Source organism: Hyperolius riggenbachi, chromosome 9, assembly GCF_040937935.1.
Source record: "Hyperolius riggenbachi isolate aHypRig1 chromosome 9, aHypRig1.pri, whole genome shotgun sequence".
Taxonomy (NCBI): Eukaryota; Metazoa; Chordata; class Amphibia; order Anura; family Hyperoliidae; genus Hyperolius; species Hyperolius riggenbachi.
Window position 1 is genome coordinate 143,041,977 of NC_090654.1, and position 13,378 is coordinate 143,055,354.

Consider the following 13,378-nt stretch of genomic DNA (forward strand, 5'->3'; position numbering starts at 1 on the left):
CTGGTGAACGCTGCCCACATTACGATTTTCTGGCCCACATTACGATTTTCTGGTGAACACTGCCCACGTTACGATTGTCTGGTGAATGCTGTCCACGTTACGATTTTCTGGTGAACGCTGCCCACATTACGATTTTCTGGCCTACATTACGATTTTCTGGTGAACACTGCCCACGTTACGATTGTCTGGTGAATGCTGTCCATGTTACAATTTTCTGGTGAACGCTGCCCACATTACGATTTTCTGGTGAACTCTGCCCACATTACGATTTTCTGTCCCACATTACGATATTCTGGTGAACACTGCCCACATTTCGATTGTCTGGTGAATGCTGTCCACGTTACAATTTTCTGGTGACTGCTGCTCACGTTACGATTTTCTGGTGACTGGTGCCCACATTACGATTTTCTGGTGAACTCTGCCCACATTACGATTTTCTGGCCCACATTACGATTTTCTGGCCCACATTACGATTTTCTGGTGAACACTGCCCACGTTACGATTGTCTGGTGAATGCTGTCCACGTTACGATTTTCTGGTGAACGCTGCCCACATTACGATTTTCTGGCCTACATTACGATTTTCTGGTGAACACTGCCCACGTTACGATTGTCTGGTGAATGCTGTCCATGTTACAATTTTCTGGTGAACGCTGCCCACATTACGATTTTCTGGTGAACTCTGCCCACATTACGATTTTCTGTCCCACATTACGATATTCTGGTGAACACTGCCCACATTTCGATTGTCTGGTGAATGCTGTCCACGTTACAATTTTCTGGTGACTGCTGCTCACGTTACGATTTTCTGGTGACTGGTGCCCACATTACGATTTTCTGGTGAACTCTGCCCACATTACGATTTTCTGGCCCACATTACGATTGTCTGGTAAAATGCTGCCCACTTTACAATTAATTTACAGTGAAACGCTGCCCCATTACGAGTATTTGGCACCTATGGGGGGGGGGGGGGGCATCCAAATATTCGCAGGGGGGCCCAGTGATTTCTAGTTACGCCCCTGGATGACGGCGCTATATAAATACTAAATAATAGGTGAAATTATCTGGGAGATGACAGAATGGCTCTGAGGAACCTGTTGGCACAAAAGACGTACAGTTAGCTGTGAAAGAAACTTAGCAGATCAAACATCATATAGGTTTCGGTTATTTCACTTCCATAGCTGACTGAAAATTCAGACGGAAATGTAACAATGGAGAGTATTTATGGGGAATATATTATATTTTTGTTAAATCTTCATGGCCAGTTTTTCTCATTTTCGAATTTCTCCTTAACCAAAGCTATTTTTAACCCTTCAGTGGCCTCCACAGCACGAAGAGAGAAGGGATCTTGGAGCAGATGGATTAGACAGCAGTCTGTCTTGACAGCTCTGGTGGCAGTATCGCCCTGGCTGGCTCATGAGATGCAGGAAGGAGGAGCAGGAGGTTGGGTCGTCATTGGTGCTGTGTGGATTCAGGGAGTGAACTTGGGCTGTCTCTCTGCCTTACGAGATTCTGGCACGCAGTAGTTTGTTTTTCCCTGCTTCCAGTTTAGAGAGAGAGCCCTGTGTTCCCACACTACACCATTACTGAGGAATTATTCCAATTTTAAAGCCCAGGAATCTGGGGCAAGGGTCACCTCCTTGCCCCTCCGTAACTCCTTGATGTCCTATTGTACTGCTTCTCCTATCATCTGTGGAAACAAACTAACGCGGGGAAAGAAGGTAGGTAAGATCCGTTGCTCTGTGTTGTATCCATTGTCTCTGCTGACTGCAGTTTGCTTGTTTTTTTTATACCTTTTGCAAATGCACTTTTTGGAAAGCGTCACTGTTGGCTAGCTGGTTTGATGGATTGCTAGCCCTGTGGTCCTCTGTAATGTTGCTCAGCTGTGTTCTGCTGTGCTGGTCCTGTTTTGTTTGGTGAAGTTTTGAGTTGAGAGATCGTGAGAGGCTTAGCATTAAGAGTCCATTACTGGGCTGTGGGGAATTGTTAGTAAAGATTGTCTTGGGCTCACAGACCCCCGCTTTGTCCCTTTAAACCCTCCGCTGTCAGTGGCAAGTCGAAACAGCGTCAGTCTATTGTTTTAACTGGTACATGCTTGGGGACAATCAAACGCCATACAGACCAGTGGAATGGAATCGTATTTGTCATCGCAGCCCTAGAAGATTAACCTTTCAAATCTGGAAACCTCAAGTCGCAGTACCATACTGACCTACGAATGGTTTCATAAAAAGACTTTTTTTTTTTTTTTTTAAAGAAAACCGTGGCAGATGTCCCTGAAACCAAATCAGCTGTCATTGCTGTCTACTTCTGAACCTGGATTTAAAAGGTTAAAGATGTTCTACTGTACAGATTATTGAATTCTAAGTCATCAGCTGCTTTTTTTTTTTTTTTTTTTTTTTTCTTTCTTTCTTTTTTTTTTCTTATTGGTTGAAAGCCTGCAGACCCTGCCTGCTAGCGTCACATTGGTTTGGGTTTCGTTCAAATCAATTAACCTCTTCTTGGGCACATTTTTGGTATTTTTATTTAAATGACGGTGATGTGTCATAGAGCCTTGTTCCTATTTATACAGGGTGGATCGCTAATGTCAAGCTGCTTGTCTGTCACAGGGCATTGTCGCTTTGTACTGTTACACGGACCAGTAACTAGTTAGCATTGATTCCTATCCTTGATTGTATGAGGCATCGTTTGTATGTTCAGCAATGTTTATCGTGTACAGGATGAGAATTAATCAGAATTACATTAAACTTGTTTATAATTATTTTCTGCTTTGCAACGCACCAGATTTAATTCCGTGTTTTAGCTTTCCATATTGTAGTGATCTTACAAACATCTTTGACGTAACCTGGACGTACTCCTAACAATCATTTTTAAAGGAATGTTTCTGATAGGCCTCACATTTTGGCAAATGGGAGCATACAGATTAAACTGTGATAACTGTTGATGTTGCTACTGCAGGCGGATAATAAATAAGTTGCAATAAATGTAGGGTCAGTATAATTATGCGTACCAGTGTTGCAATTTACATCCTTGTATCAAATTGTTAAATCTCTGTAGTCTTATATCTTGATAAGAACTGGAGTGAGAAGAATATGGACGGAGCCATTGTTGACATGGATTAATAAAAAGCTCTTTGCCTGATGGTGTTTTTTTTTGCCTTTAGTACTTTTGAAATCACTTGCTTGTTAGTGGCTGTGCCTCCACTTTGACATCACTGACTACATACTTGTTCCAGTGTGACTTAAGGTGGCCACTAATGATCCAATCTTTGTCATCCAATTTCCCAAATCTATGTAGTATAATGGTAAACTTGGGTGAATATACTGAATGGAAAATGTAAGCAGTTCCTTATATTACATACAAATGGTAGGATTTGATGAAAAATATTGGATTATTAGTTGCCACTATTAGAGCCTGCTGAGTGTCAAAAGATCAGCATAAAGGTGTCCATCAATGGTGCAATCTTAATTGTTCAATCTTACCAAATTTTTGTAGTAAATGGGTAAACTGAGTATATATACTTTCAATAGTCCCTCGTATTACATGGAAGTTGGAAGATTGTACAATCAAAATTGTATCATGAGGCCTATTCACACTGTGTAAATTGCATTGCGATCAAATCACAACGCAACAAAGCCAAAGAGTTGCAACGCTACAGTGAGGCATACAGTACAATGAACGTATGCCTCACTAAGTATGCCTGTAAAGTGTAAACGCACCAGTTGCCCTGTAAAAAAAATGTCATGCTGTGTGTTACTGCATTGTAACCCGCTACCTTACTAGATGTTAAAACCCCATATGAATACGCCATGGACTTCATGTGAAAGGGCCCTTAATGGGTACCTTAAATTCCATCCAGGCAGGTAGTATTTAAAAAAAAAAAAAAAAAAAAAAAAAAAGTGAGCAGCAACGACAGGCATCATGTTCCTCCTCACTTAATGTTGAATATTAAAACTTATGAATGTTCCTGCTTCACAGTGTCCTTAGGATTACTGAAAATCATACAAGACCCCTGCATTGAACCATATCCTCTGCAATTTGATTGTATGAATTGTTCTGAGCCCTGGTTTTCACAACTGATCAACTGTACCAGAAAAACTGATTTTTTTTCTTCACGTTATAAGCAGCTCTATCCAGCTGGGTAGCATTTGTTAAAAGTGTACATTGCTTGAGCAAGAGCCAACGTAACACCCATTATTGGCCAACTGAACTGAAATGTCAGTTGTAGGGATGAACTTCAATTCTGACTTTCCATGCCAATTTCCACTTACTTGGGATCAAGCCCAGTAGCTGCTGGTTAATTTGCTGGCAACAGGTTAATTGACCACTAGCTTTTAAGCTTAATTGACTCAATTTCAAGTTCATTGAAATTGGCATGAAAAGTCGGAAATTACGTTCATCTTTAGTCAATTAACACAAAATATATATTTCAGTATTAGACAGACCTAATAGAGTTGAAATGGCTAACGGTTTCTTCTGTCTATAGAGGACTCCATTGGTGAGATTTTTTTTTCTTTGCACTCAAATACATAAGTCAGCATAGCTACTGCACCAGTCTTTAGTGTTTACCATATCACATGTAAATATATACATGTGCAATTGTTGAAAAGTGTTAAGGTGGACAGGGACACATACGACTCCAAATGAGTAAGAGTATAGCTAGGTAATGTCTATATAGACGTTATTCTCCGCACCCATGACAAATATAACATGGCAGTGTATGCCTCAGGCTGGGAGCACACTTTGCAGAAAGCAGGAGTGCACTATAGAAAATTGCATGCAATTTTGCAAAGTCTGTTCCCAGCCTCAGACCACCAGACTAATGTTTAATTGTTTGCTAGACCGATCCCTTCAATTTTATCATTGCAGTTTGAGATATTCCATAGTTTGATTGAAAAGAAAGATTTGAATGGTTTTAATCTTCCCTCAAATTACTGTACCACGGTTTCATGACATTTAAATACAAATTTGTAGATGTTTCCTCTAGTGCATATTTTTAAATTTAATTAATGCAGTTAAGCTGAAAGCCACTAGCAAAAATGGCTACTGCCAGAAAGTCAAGTACAGGATAAGCCATCTGACGGCCACACGATTTTCAGGGACAGATTCACATCTGACCTGCACTGAGATGAGAGAACCAACAAAGCACAGTCACTATTCTCTATTAAGACACAAGACTGATAAAATTTATATTGCACTTTTCTCCTGGCTGACTCAAAGCGCTTGAGCTCCAGCCACTAAGGCAAAAACAGTAGGCAGTAGGGAGTCTAGCCCAAGGACTTCTTGCTGAATAGGTGCTGACTTACTGAACAGGAAAAGACGAAATTCTAACCCAGGTTGCCTGTGTCAGAGGCAGAGCCCTTAATTAACCATTACACTATCCAGCCACAATACGAACCAGGAATCACTTTCTGCATAGATATTTAGAAAAAATGGAAGTCCCTAGTGCATATACAATAGGCCTGCACGATTTTTAGGAAAAAATTGAGTGCGATTCTTTTTCTTTTTAAATTGTGATTCCTTTTTTTCATGATCAAGCTTTACCATTAAATTCACAATGTACAGTAACATTTACAAACATGCATTGACAGAAAATGACATCATACTATCAAATTGATAGTATGATGTCATTTTCTTGTTTATACATTTTACTGCATTGTGAATTTATCAAAACAAATAGCAGCTATTAATAAATGTAAAGCTGAGTACCACAGCAGATCCTGGGCAGTGGCCACTTACTGGGCAGTGGTGGTGATCCAAGTTGTTTGCTTGACAGGATAGTGGAGAGATAACAGATCCTGGATAGTGAGCAGATGTACAGTACACTGTGTGACCACGGGAGACAAGGTGCAGAACAGGATTCCTGATGTGCAGATCTTTTTCCTCCCCAAGCAACATGCTGGCCGCAGTACACTACTCACTACCGCTCTGACTCCTTCCAGCCGGAAGGAGGAAGCGTGCAGTGCGGCCAACACAAATAATTCTATGCATGGAACACTTAAAATAGTATGCGTAAAAAGCCTGCGTGCGTAAAATAGTATGCATGAAAAAAATTGCCACTTTAACGATTAGGAAATCATCTTGCCGCAAATTGCGATATCGATTTTAAAACGATATATAACGCTCCTTGGCTCGGAAGCATGATCAAGGATGCACACGGCCAGGGTAGCGCATTCTCAGTAGCTCGCAACTCAGCCAGTCATGGAATATAGCAGCATAATGGAGTGGACCTGGAGAATAACGAAGGAGCTCATAGATTACAGTGGGCTGGAAGAAGACCCAGGTAAGTAAATATCATCTTGTTCCCCCATGTCTCAGGTACACTTAAAGGGGCACTACAGCAAAACTGTAAAATTTTAAATATGTGCAAACATATACAAATAAGAAGTACATTTTTTTTTCCAGAGTAAAATGAGCCATAAATGACTTTTCTCCTATGTTGCTGTCACTTACAGTAGGTAGTAGAAATCTGACAGAAGTGACAGGTTTTGGACTAATCCATCTCTTTATAGGGGATTCTCAGGGATCTATTTATTTTAAAAAGCACTTAGTGAATGGCAGTCGATCTGTCCAACTGCCAAAAAACTGTGTCGTGAGCAGGGAAGCTGGCCAGCATCATTGTTTAAATCCTTTTTAGGGAATATATTTATAAAGAATTAAAGCCTTACTGAGAATCCCCTATGAAGAGATGGACTTGTCCAAAACCTGTCAGATTTCTACTGCCTACTGTAAGTGACAGCATTTATAGGAGAAAAGTAATTTATGGCTCATTTTACTTTGGAAAAAATGTACGTCTTATTTGTATGTTTGCACATATTTTAAATTTTACAGTTTTTCGCTGTAGTGCCCCTTTAAACATTTTACTTATTTGTTAAAATACAGTCTTATTGCTGGAAATGCATCGCAAAGCATAATTTTAGCCTAAACACTCCCTCAATACTAAGTGTTTGCAGATGTCATCAGTAGTTCAACAGATATATGATAATGACTTTACAGACTTTGCATATGATATGACTTTGCAGAGATCAGTCATATGCTATCAGGATTATTGAAAAAAAATAGCTGATGAATTGTTTTTGAATGATATTTATCTTATGTTTGATGCTGGTCACAAATTTATCATTCTGGTTGAACAATCGCTGGGCAATCCAATAGCTATACGGCACCAGCGCTTCCTATCCATTTCAGTTATTTTGAACCTACTTCATTTACACATTTGTAGTTGTTGGTAAAACTACACAGTTTCTTTGCAGTTCGATGATTGTGATAACACAGGTTCATTTTTTTTTCTGATTTAACTGAACTAAATTGATTACCGGTAGTTCTGATTCAAACTAAAATGTCCAGTTCTGTAATTTTCTACACAGTTAAAAACAAAACATGCAGTCTTCTGTTTCTTGAACAAACATTTTCTGCACCTGATTGCATCCGATCAGTTCGATAGTCTGAACCTGATCAAAAGGTGACAAGCAAGTGAAAAGGCTATAAACAGCATATGATAGATTCTATCAGACTGAACGTTGATTGGTGTGATTGAACGTTTCCTCAGGGCTGCCAATACTGTTGAGAGGCACTGAGATATGACGGCATGACTTGAGGCAGTTCTGTTTGCAATCTTGTTTTACCATTATAAATGCCCATAAATGGAAAGGAAAGAAGAGTAGGCAATTAACAATTTCCAAGTAGTGGTGGGTGATAACATTAAGGCCTGGAACCCACTGAAATCAGCAAACGCAAAGCGCAACCGCTAGCGTTTTGTCTGAGCGGTTTGCAAGCGGATTCATGCGCGTTTTTGGTTGTGTTTTGCAACATTGTATTTTTTTGCCCAGCGGGTGCGTAGCGTTTTGCGTTTTGCGTTTTTATCCTGATTGGTCCTGTGAATTATTTTTCATTTTGTTACAGTGTGCTGAACCGCAAAACGCTAGCAAAACCGCTCAGTTTAGGTTTTGCTGAGCGTTTCTGCTAGCGTTTCAATACTTTACATTGAAGCGCTAACGCTCCCAAAATGCTGCAGGTCCTGCGTTTGCGTTTCTGGGAACGCAAACGCTCCTGTGGAAGTTGCCCCATCCATTAACATTAGCCCAGCGTTTTGGCAAACTGCTAGCGTATCGAAGTGCTGCCAAAACGCTGCCAAAAGCGCTCCTGTGGGTTCCAGCCCTTAGTGTCAAATTGGTGACTCCTTGACCCCATAAGACATATGATCGTTGTTACATTTAAGGAGAAGCAAAGACCTCTGCTACCATCATCCGGGAATATCTGCCAGTTTATGGCCACCCTAGAGGTTCCCTTGAGGCTGAGATCTATTGTTGCTTGTTCATTGTTGTGGCTCGGCATTGCGTGTAGATGACTGTGACTGTGTCACCCAGATTTTCATTTACCCAGCAGTTACTGGTTGCTGATAAAAAGTTCAGAGCTGCTGAGAATACTGTACAGTACAGGCAATGAATACTGGAACAGCTGGCTGCTCTGAAGAAAAACATTGCTTGGCTCAGCCACTTATTTTCCTAGTATTGTTCGAGCTGTCAGAAACCGAGGGGCCTCTATTGGGGACTGCTGGATAGTACCATACTCCTGACAGCCGAACTATGTAAATCTCTAGACTCATACAAATAGCAAACCCAGAGTAGAAATGAGCTCACAGGTCATTGTTCTCTTCTTTACAACTATTCTTCTTCAAGACTTCATTGTTTTAAGTTTGCTTTCCTCTCCCCAACATCTTCTGTACCCAAATATTAACTCTGTCCTTTTTATTGATTTATTTATTTATTTTTGTCTGCAGTTGTTACATTACCTTACATATGTGAATTGCCTTTTTTTGCCCTTGCAAATGTTTGTCTAGTAGACCACCATGCTTTTGTTCTTTGCCTTTCCGCAGTGGTACTCATCTAGACCTCTGATCCTTCTGTCCCTAAAAGTCCATAACCATAACGCAATTTTTTTGGGACACTTTTTTTGTGTGTGTGTCAAAGTACTGTTTTCACGATATTGCGTAACATCATTAAACGAAAATTTGTTAAACAGTGTTTCACAATGCAGGCCACCCACGGCATTCACTCATTTTTAAACAACCGCCATGTTGGATCATATTGTGGGGCAATATACTTTACTTGAGAGATGAAAAAAGAAAATCTTACCAGGGTATATAGTGTGAATACATCCTTTTATTAGTAGAAAAAAGTGAACACTTTAAGAACCATGAATCATGTATAACACACTCATCTGAGAGAGTACAATAAGTGCTGCATATAGAGTACAAATACTGCACAAATAAAGTGCAGTGTGCATAAATAAGGAAAGCGCAGAGTGCTCTGTGCAAGAGAGGGAAAAAAAAGAAAGAATCACAGTAGGTTAGACCTGCTGCTAGCGTGAACAAGAGACTGTCTCAATAAGAAAGCACCCCAAACTGTCTAGAGCAGTGGTCCTCAAACTAAGGCCGAATGAGGCCCCCTAAAGCTTTTTTACCGGCCCCCCCACACACAAAATGTATTATAGATGCGATCAGCTACATCTTTAAATATTGGTGGTCCACATATAGAATGAAGCCAGAAAGCAGTAATTCGCTGGTTTCCAATCAAATTCTATATCAGGTGACACTGTTGTCCAATTGGACTGCATGTTGTCACCTGGGTATGCGTCACTGTCTGTTCCGCAAAGACTTCTACATAAAATTATGTATTCTCCGGCCCCCCAGTAGTCTGAAGCATGTTGACTCGGCCCTTGACCCAAAACGTTTGGGGACCCCTGGTCTAGAGAATAGGAGTGTAAGATACTCTGCCAAAAGTGACAAAAGTAATAGAGCAGTAAGACCGCTGACGGTAGCACAGTACAGAGCCGGTAAGGAAGAGAGGACCTGTATAGTAAGGGAAGGCGAGCCACAGTGCACACTTCACTGCTGCTAAGACGTTGATGCGTGTCATGGGACCACACCCATTTCTTTTTAAGCCATGTTATCGTTCCGATCCCCATTTACTTTCACAGTAATTTTTTGCTATCCTGTAAATGATTGTTTACATGATCGTTTGTTTCTGGCAACGCAAACAAGGCTTGCAGATTGAGACAGATGGATCGGGAATGATTGTTTATCGGCAGAGATCCCTGATCCATCTGGCCATTGGTACATATTTACTCCTCTACAGTTTCTCACTTTTAGGCTCCCAATCTTTCTTTTAAGTCTCTCCTCCACAACTGTCTCTACTTATCCCCATTGCCTCTGTTCTCCCTTTCTCCATATCTGACACTCTTGCAGACACCAATCAATGAGTCACTCTTCTGTGCCCAATTCTTTTCCCCACTCATCATCTGTCCATTTTCTGTTCCTAAGTGCATCTGCCCCTCTCTTTCTCTTTCTAGACTCAGACCTTGTTAACCCTGTTGTTCTTCTAAATCTCCAGCCCTTCAGTGCATCTGCTGTGCCTAATCGTTCTGCCCTTCTCTCCTCCACAGCTGCCATCCTAAGTGCCTCTCTTCATCATACAGATATCCTTTTTCAGTGGCCCAGACATTCTGCCTATTATTCCTTAAAGATTATCCCTTTCCCATTCCTTAATCTCTACATATGCCTTTTTTTCAGAACAAATGTTTCTAGATCACCAGTACCACTATCCCAGTGGTTTTTCTGTATCCACATTCCCTATATCCTTTTTCCTTAGTAAATGTGCCTCTTCTGTACTCATGCCATATCTTTCCTGGGTGTCTGTGTGTGCTGTGTAAGGCCGTATGTGCGCATGCACAATGGATTACGCACTAAAAGGCATTTGCTGCCTTTTTAAACTTTGCTCTGACAGCACTCAGTGCTGTGAGTTCTGAGTAGCTACCTGAGCTAAACCTGTGGCTAGTGCACCTGACCTTGATACCTACCATTGCCCAAAACTTTGCATGCCTCCTTACTCTGACTACTGTGGCTGTTTATACCTGCTTGCTTTGACCTTGGCGTGATTTCACTCGTCTTTTAGCTCCCCGACCTTTATTATGAACCATGACATTGCTAGTTTGCTGCCTGCCCCAAATCGTGGCTTAGACCTATTCTTGTCTTGAGAACTTACTATGTCTATATATCTACTGTTGGCTTGCCTGTTCTCTCTGCCTTCATTTGGGGGATCTCAGCTGCTGATGACTTCAAATTCCTTTATCATTGCTTCCTCCACATTTTCCTTTAAGTTGTGATGTATATTTATATACAATATAAGCAATTGTGAAAAGTTACTTCACATTATGGAATAATCAGTTGCTATGCTGAAACTTCAACCAAATCCTTTTTGACTTTTGTATAGTGCAGGGCTACAGTCTCTGCTAAACTTTTACTTCTTGACAGGAAATTTCCCTACAAGGAGGGAATATCCCAGCTTAGAAAAATGTCACAGGAACAGGTGCCTCATTGGAGTATTTATTATTCAGCTTTCCTCTGTTGACAACCATTTACTACTGTTAACATTTTGGAAATCTCAAAGTCTGCTCAGGTTCCTGTGATAGTGGAACTGTAACAGTGAAAGGAAGTGTGGAAAAATCTCTCCATAGCTTCCCTTTGGTAACCCACCTTGAACTTCCTGTTTACATGGGAATACAGTCAATGATCGGAACCTGAAAGAGGTTCTAACGTGTCACTCTTTTGTCCAAATCACAGTACCTAGGAAGAGGAAGCTGTTCTAAAGCTATGTACACAAACTGGTTTAAACTCAGCCGATACAGCCAGTAAAGACCACCTCAGGCGAGAATAGGGTAGAAGAAGGTATTATAAACATTAGAAAATCAACTAAAATGTAAACTTGGGGTTAGCTGGGCACCAGTAAAAAAGCAAGAGATTTATTTGCACTAGGCCAGGGGTAGGGAACCTATGGCTCGGGAGCCAGATGTGGCTCTATTGATGGCTACATCTGGCTCACAGACAAATCAGTAGGGGTTGATTCACTAAACTACACTGCTCAAGCAGCATAGCTTAGTGTGGCAGCACAAGTAAAATTTTCAAAGTAGGCACGCTACTGCTATAGCATACACCACTAACTTACTCACGCTCCTCCCAAAATGAACAGCTGCTCCAATTGTCCCACTCTGGACCCTGTCAGGTCCAGTGACTTTGTAGGACAAGATTCCTGCACTTTGGCCCAGTAGACTGCTTGTCACTTAACAGGCAGCCTATTGGTCCAAAGTGCGGGGATCTCGTCCTACAAAGTGAATCAACCCCACAAGTCAGCTAGCTAATTGTACAAGCTGTTAGTCTGTATTTCTCCTGTCTGGCTCTCGGGGAAATTGCTGATGTTGCTGAAACTCAAGAGAAGCTGAAGACGAGTCTGACACTTCCGCTGCCCAGTGGATCAACTTTATACTCCTCACCATTGCAACAGGGACATGAGCCCTCTGCTGCGCATGCACACTGTCCAAGTTTAAACCATATTGTATGGCTATCACGAAATTACATTTTAAAATATGTGGCGTTTACTGCTCTCTCAGGAAAAAGGGTTCCTGATCCCTGCACTAGGCGATGCATTTTGTGAGTACATAAATAACAGTGCTGGTCTAAAGTTAGAGCATGGCATTGAGCGCCTCTGGCAAGAAGCTCGCAAGTGTATAAGAGCACCCCCCCAACATTGCCTAAAGGTCAGGGCCATCGAAGCTTTAGCAACGTCCGACGCCTGGGCGTATTGTTCTCCTGCTTACCCTGCATGCCAGAACCACTCCATTGTGTGCCATGCATCATCCTCTTTCCTTCTTCACAATAACATCTGTACGGAACTCAGCCCCGAACTGCTGCTCAAGGGAGTCCTGATCCCTCTGAGCAAAAGCAGTTTTAAGTTTGTAAATCCACTTACCGTCCATCAGTTAACTAGCAGCTAATAAACAAAGCATCTGGTTAAAGTAGCTTTTAAGTGTTATAAAAATTAAAAAGTTAGATACTTGCGCGCGGGAAATTATTGTCTTAAAATGGAATCAACAGATTCCTCCCTGTAAAAATCAATGGAAAACTTATGTACATAAAGATTTGGTATATATAAAAAGAGTATATGTCAAGCAAAGATGTACAAAAAAAATTACAAAAAACCTGGAACAAATGGCTTTCATATTATAATCTAGAACTAACTGACTAATGTAATTCTATTGCATCTAATTATGTGACGTTGTGAATCTGGAGAGACACGTGACTAGACCAGACACGTCTCCAAGTGAATAGTGGTGGCGGCTAATCAGTGGCTGCTACTGCTACAGTGATGGCTGATAACCTATAGGCAAGCAAAGGGGGAGGCAGAGCGGCAATACATGGTGGCCCCTGCATGCGGCACCACAGCTATGGCCTGCTTGTAGGGAGGTTCTGGGCCATCTAGAAAAGGCTCGGTGCCAGGACAGACTTTAGACAGGCCTGCTCTAGATGGTCTTCTTACACCCCATCATGC

The 13,378-nt window shown here is 41.3% G+C and overlaps 1 protein-coding gene across 5 annotated transcripts in view; it reads left to right on the forward strand.

The window, feature by feature from the left end:
- The first annotated feature begins 1,488 nt into the window (after window positions 1–1,488).
- SEMA6C (semaphorin 6C) overlaps window positions 1,489–13,378 on the forward strand; it is a 464,232-nt gene continuing 452,342 nt past the window's right edge. For 4 of the 5 annotated variants that reach the window (XM_068253592.1, XM_068253589.1, XM_068253595.1 and 1 more), the window contains exon 1: window positions 1,489–1,720. The gene's annotated coding sequence lies outside the window, so the exon portion shown is untranslated. Of the gene's footprint in view, window positions 1,725–13,378 lie in introns of all 5 variants that reach the window. The other variant, XM_068253590.1, reaches the window with a different exon arrangement.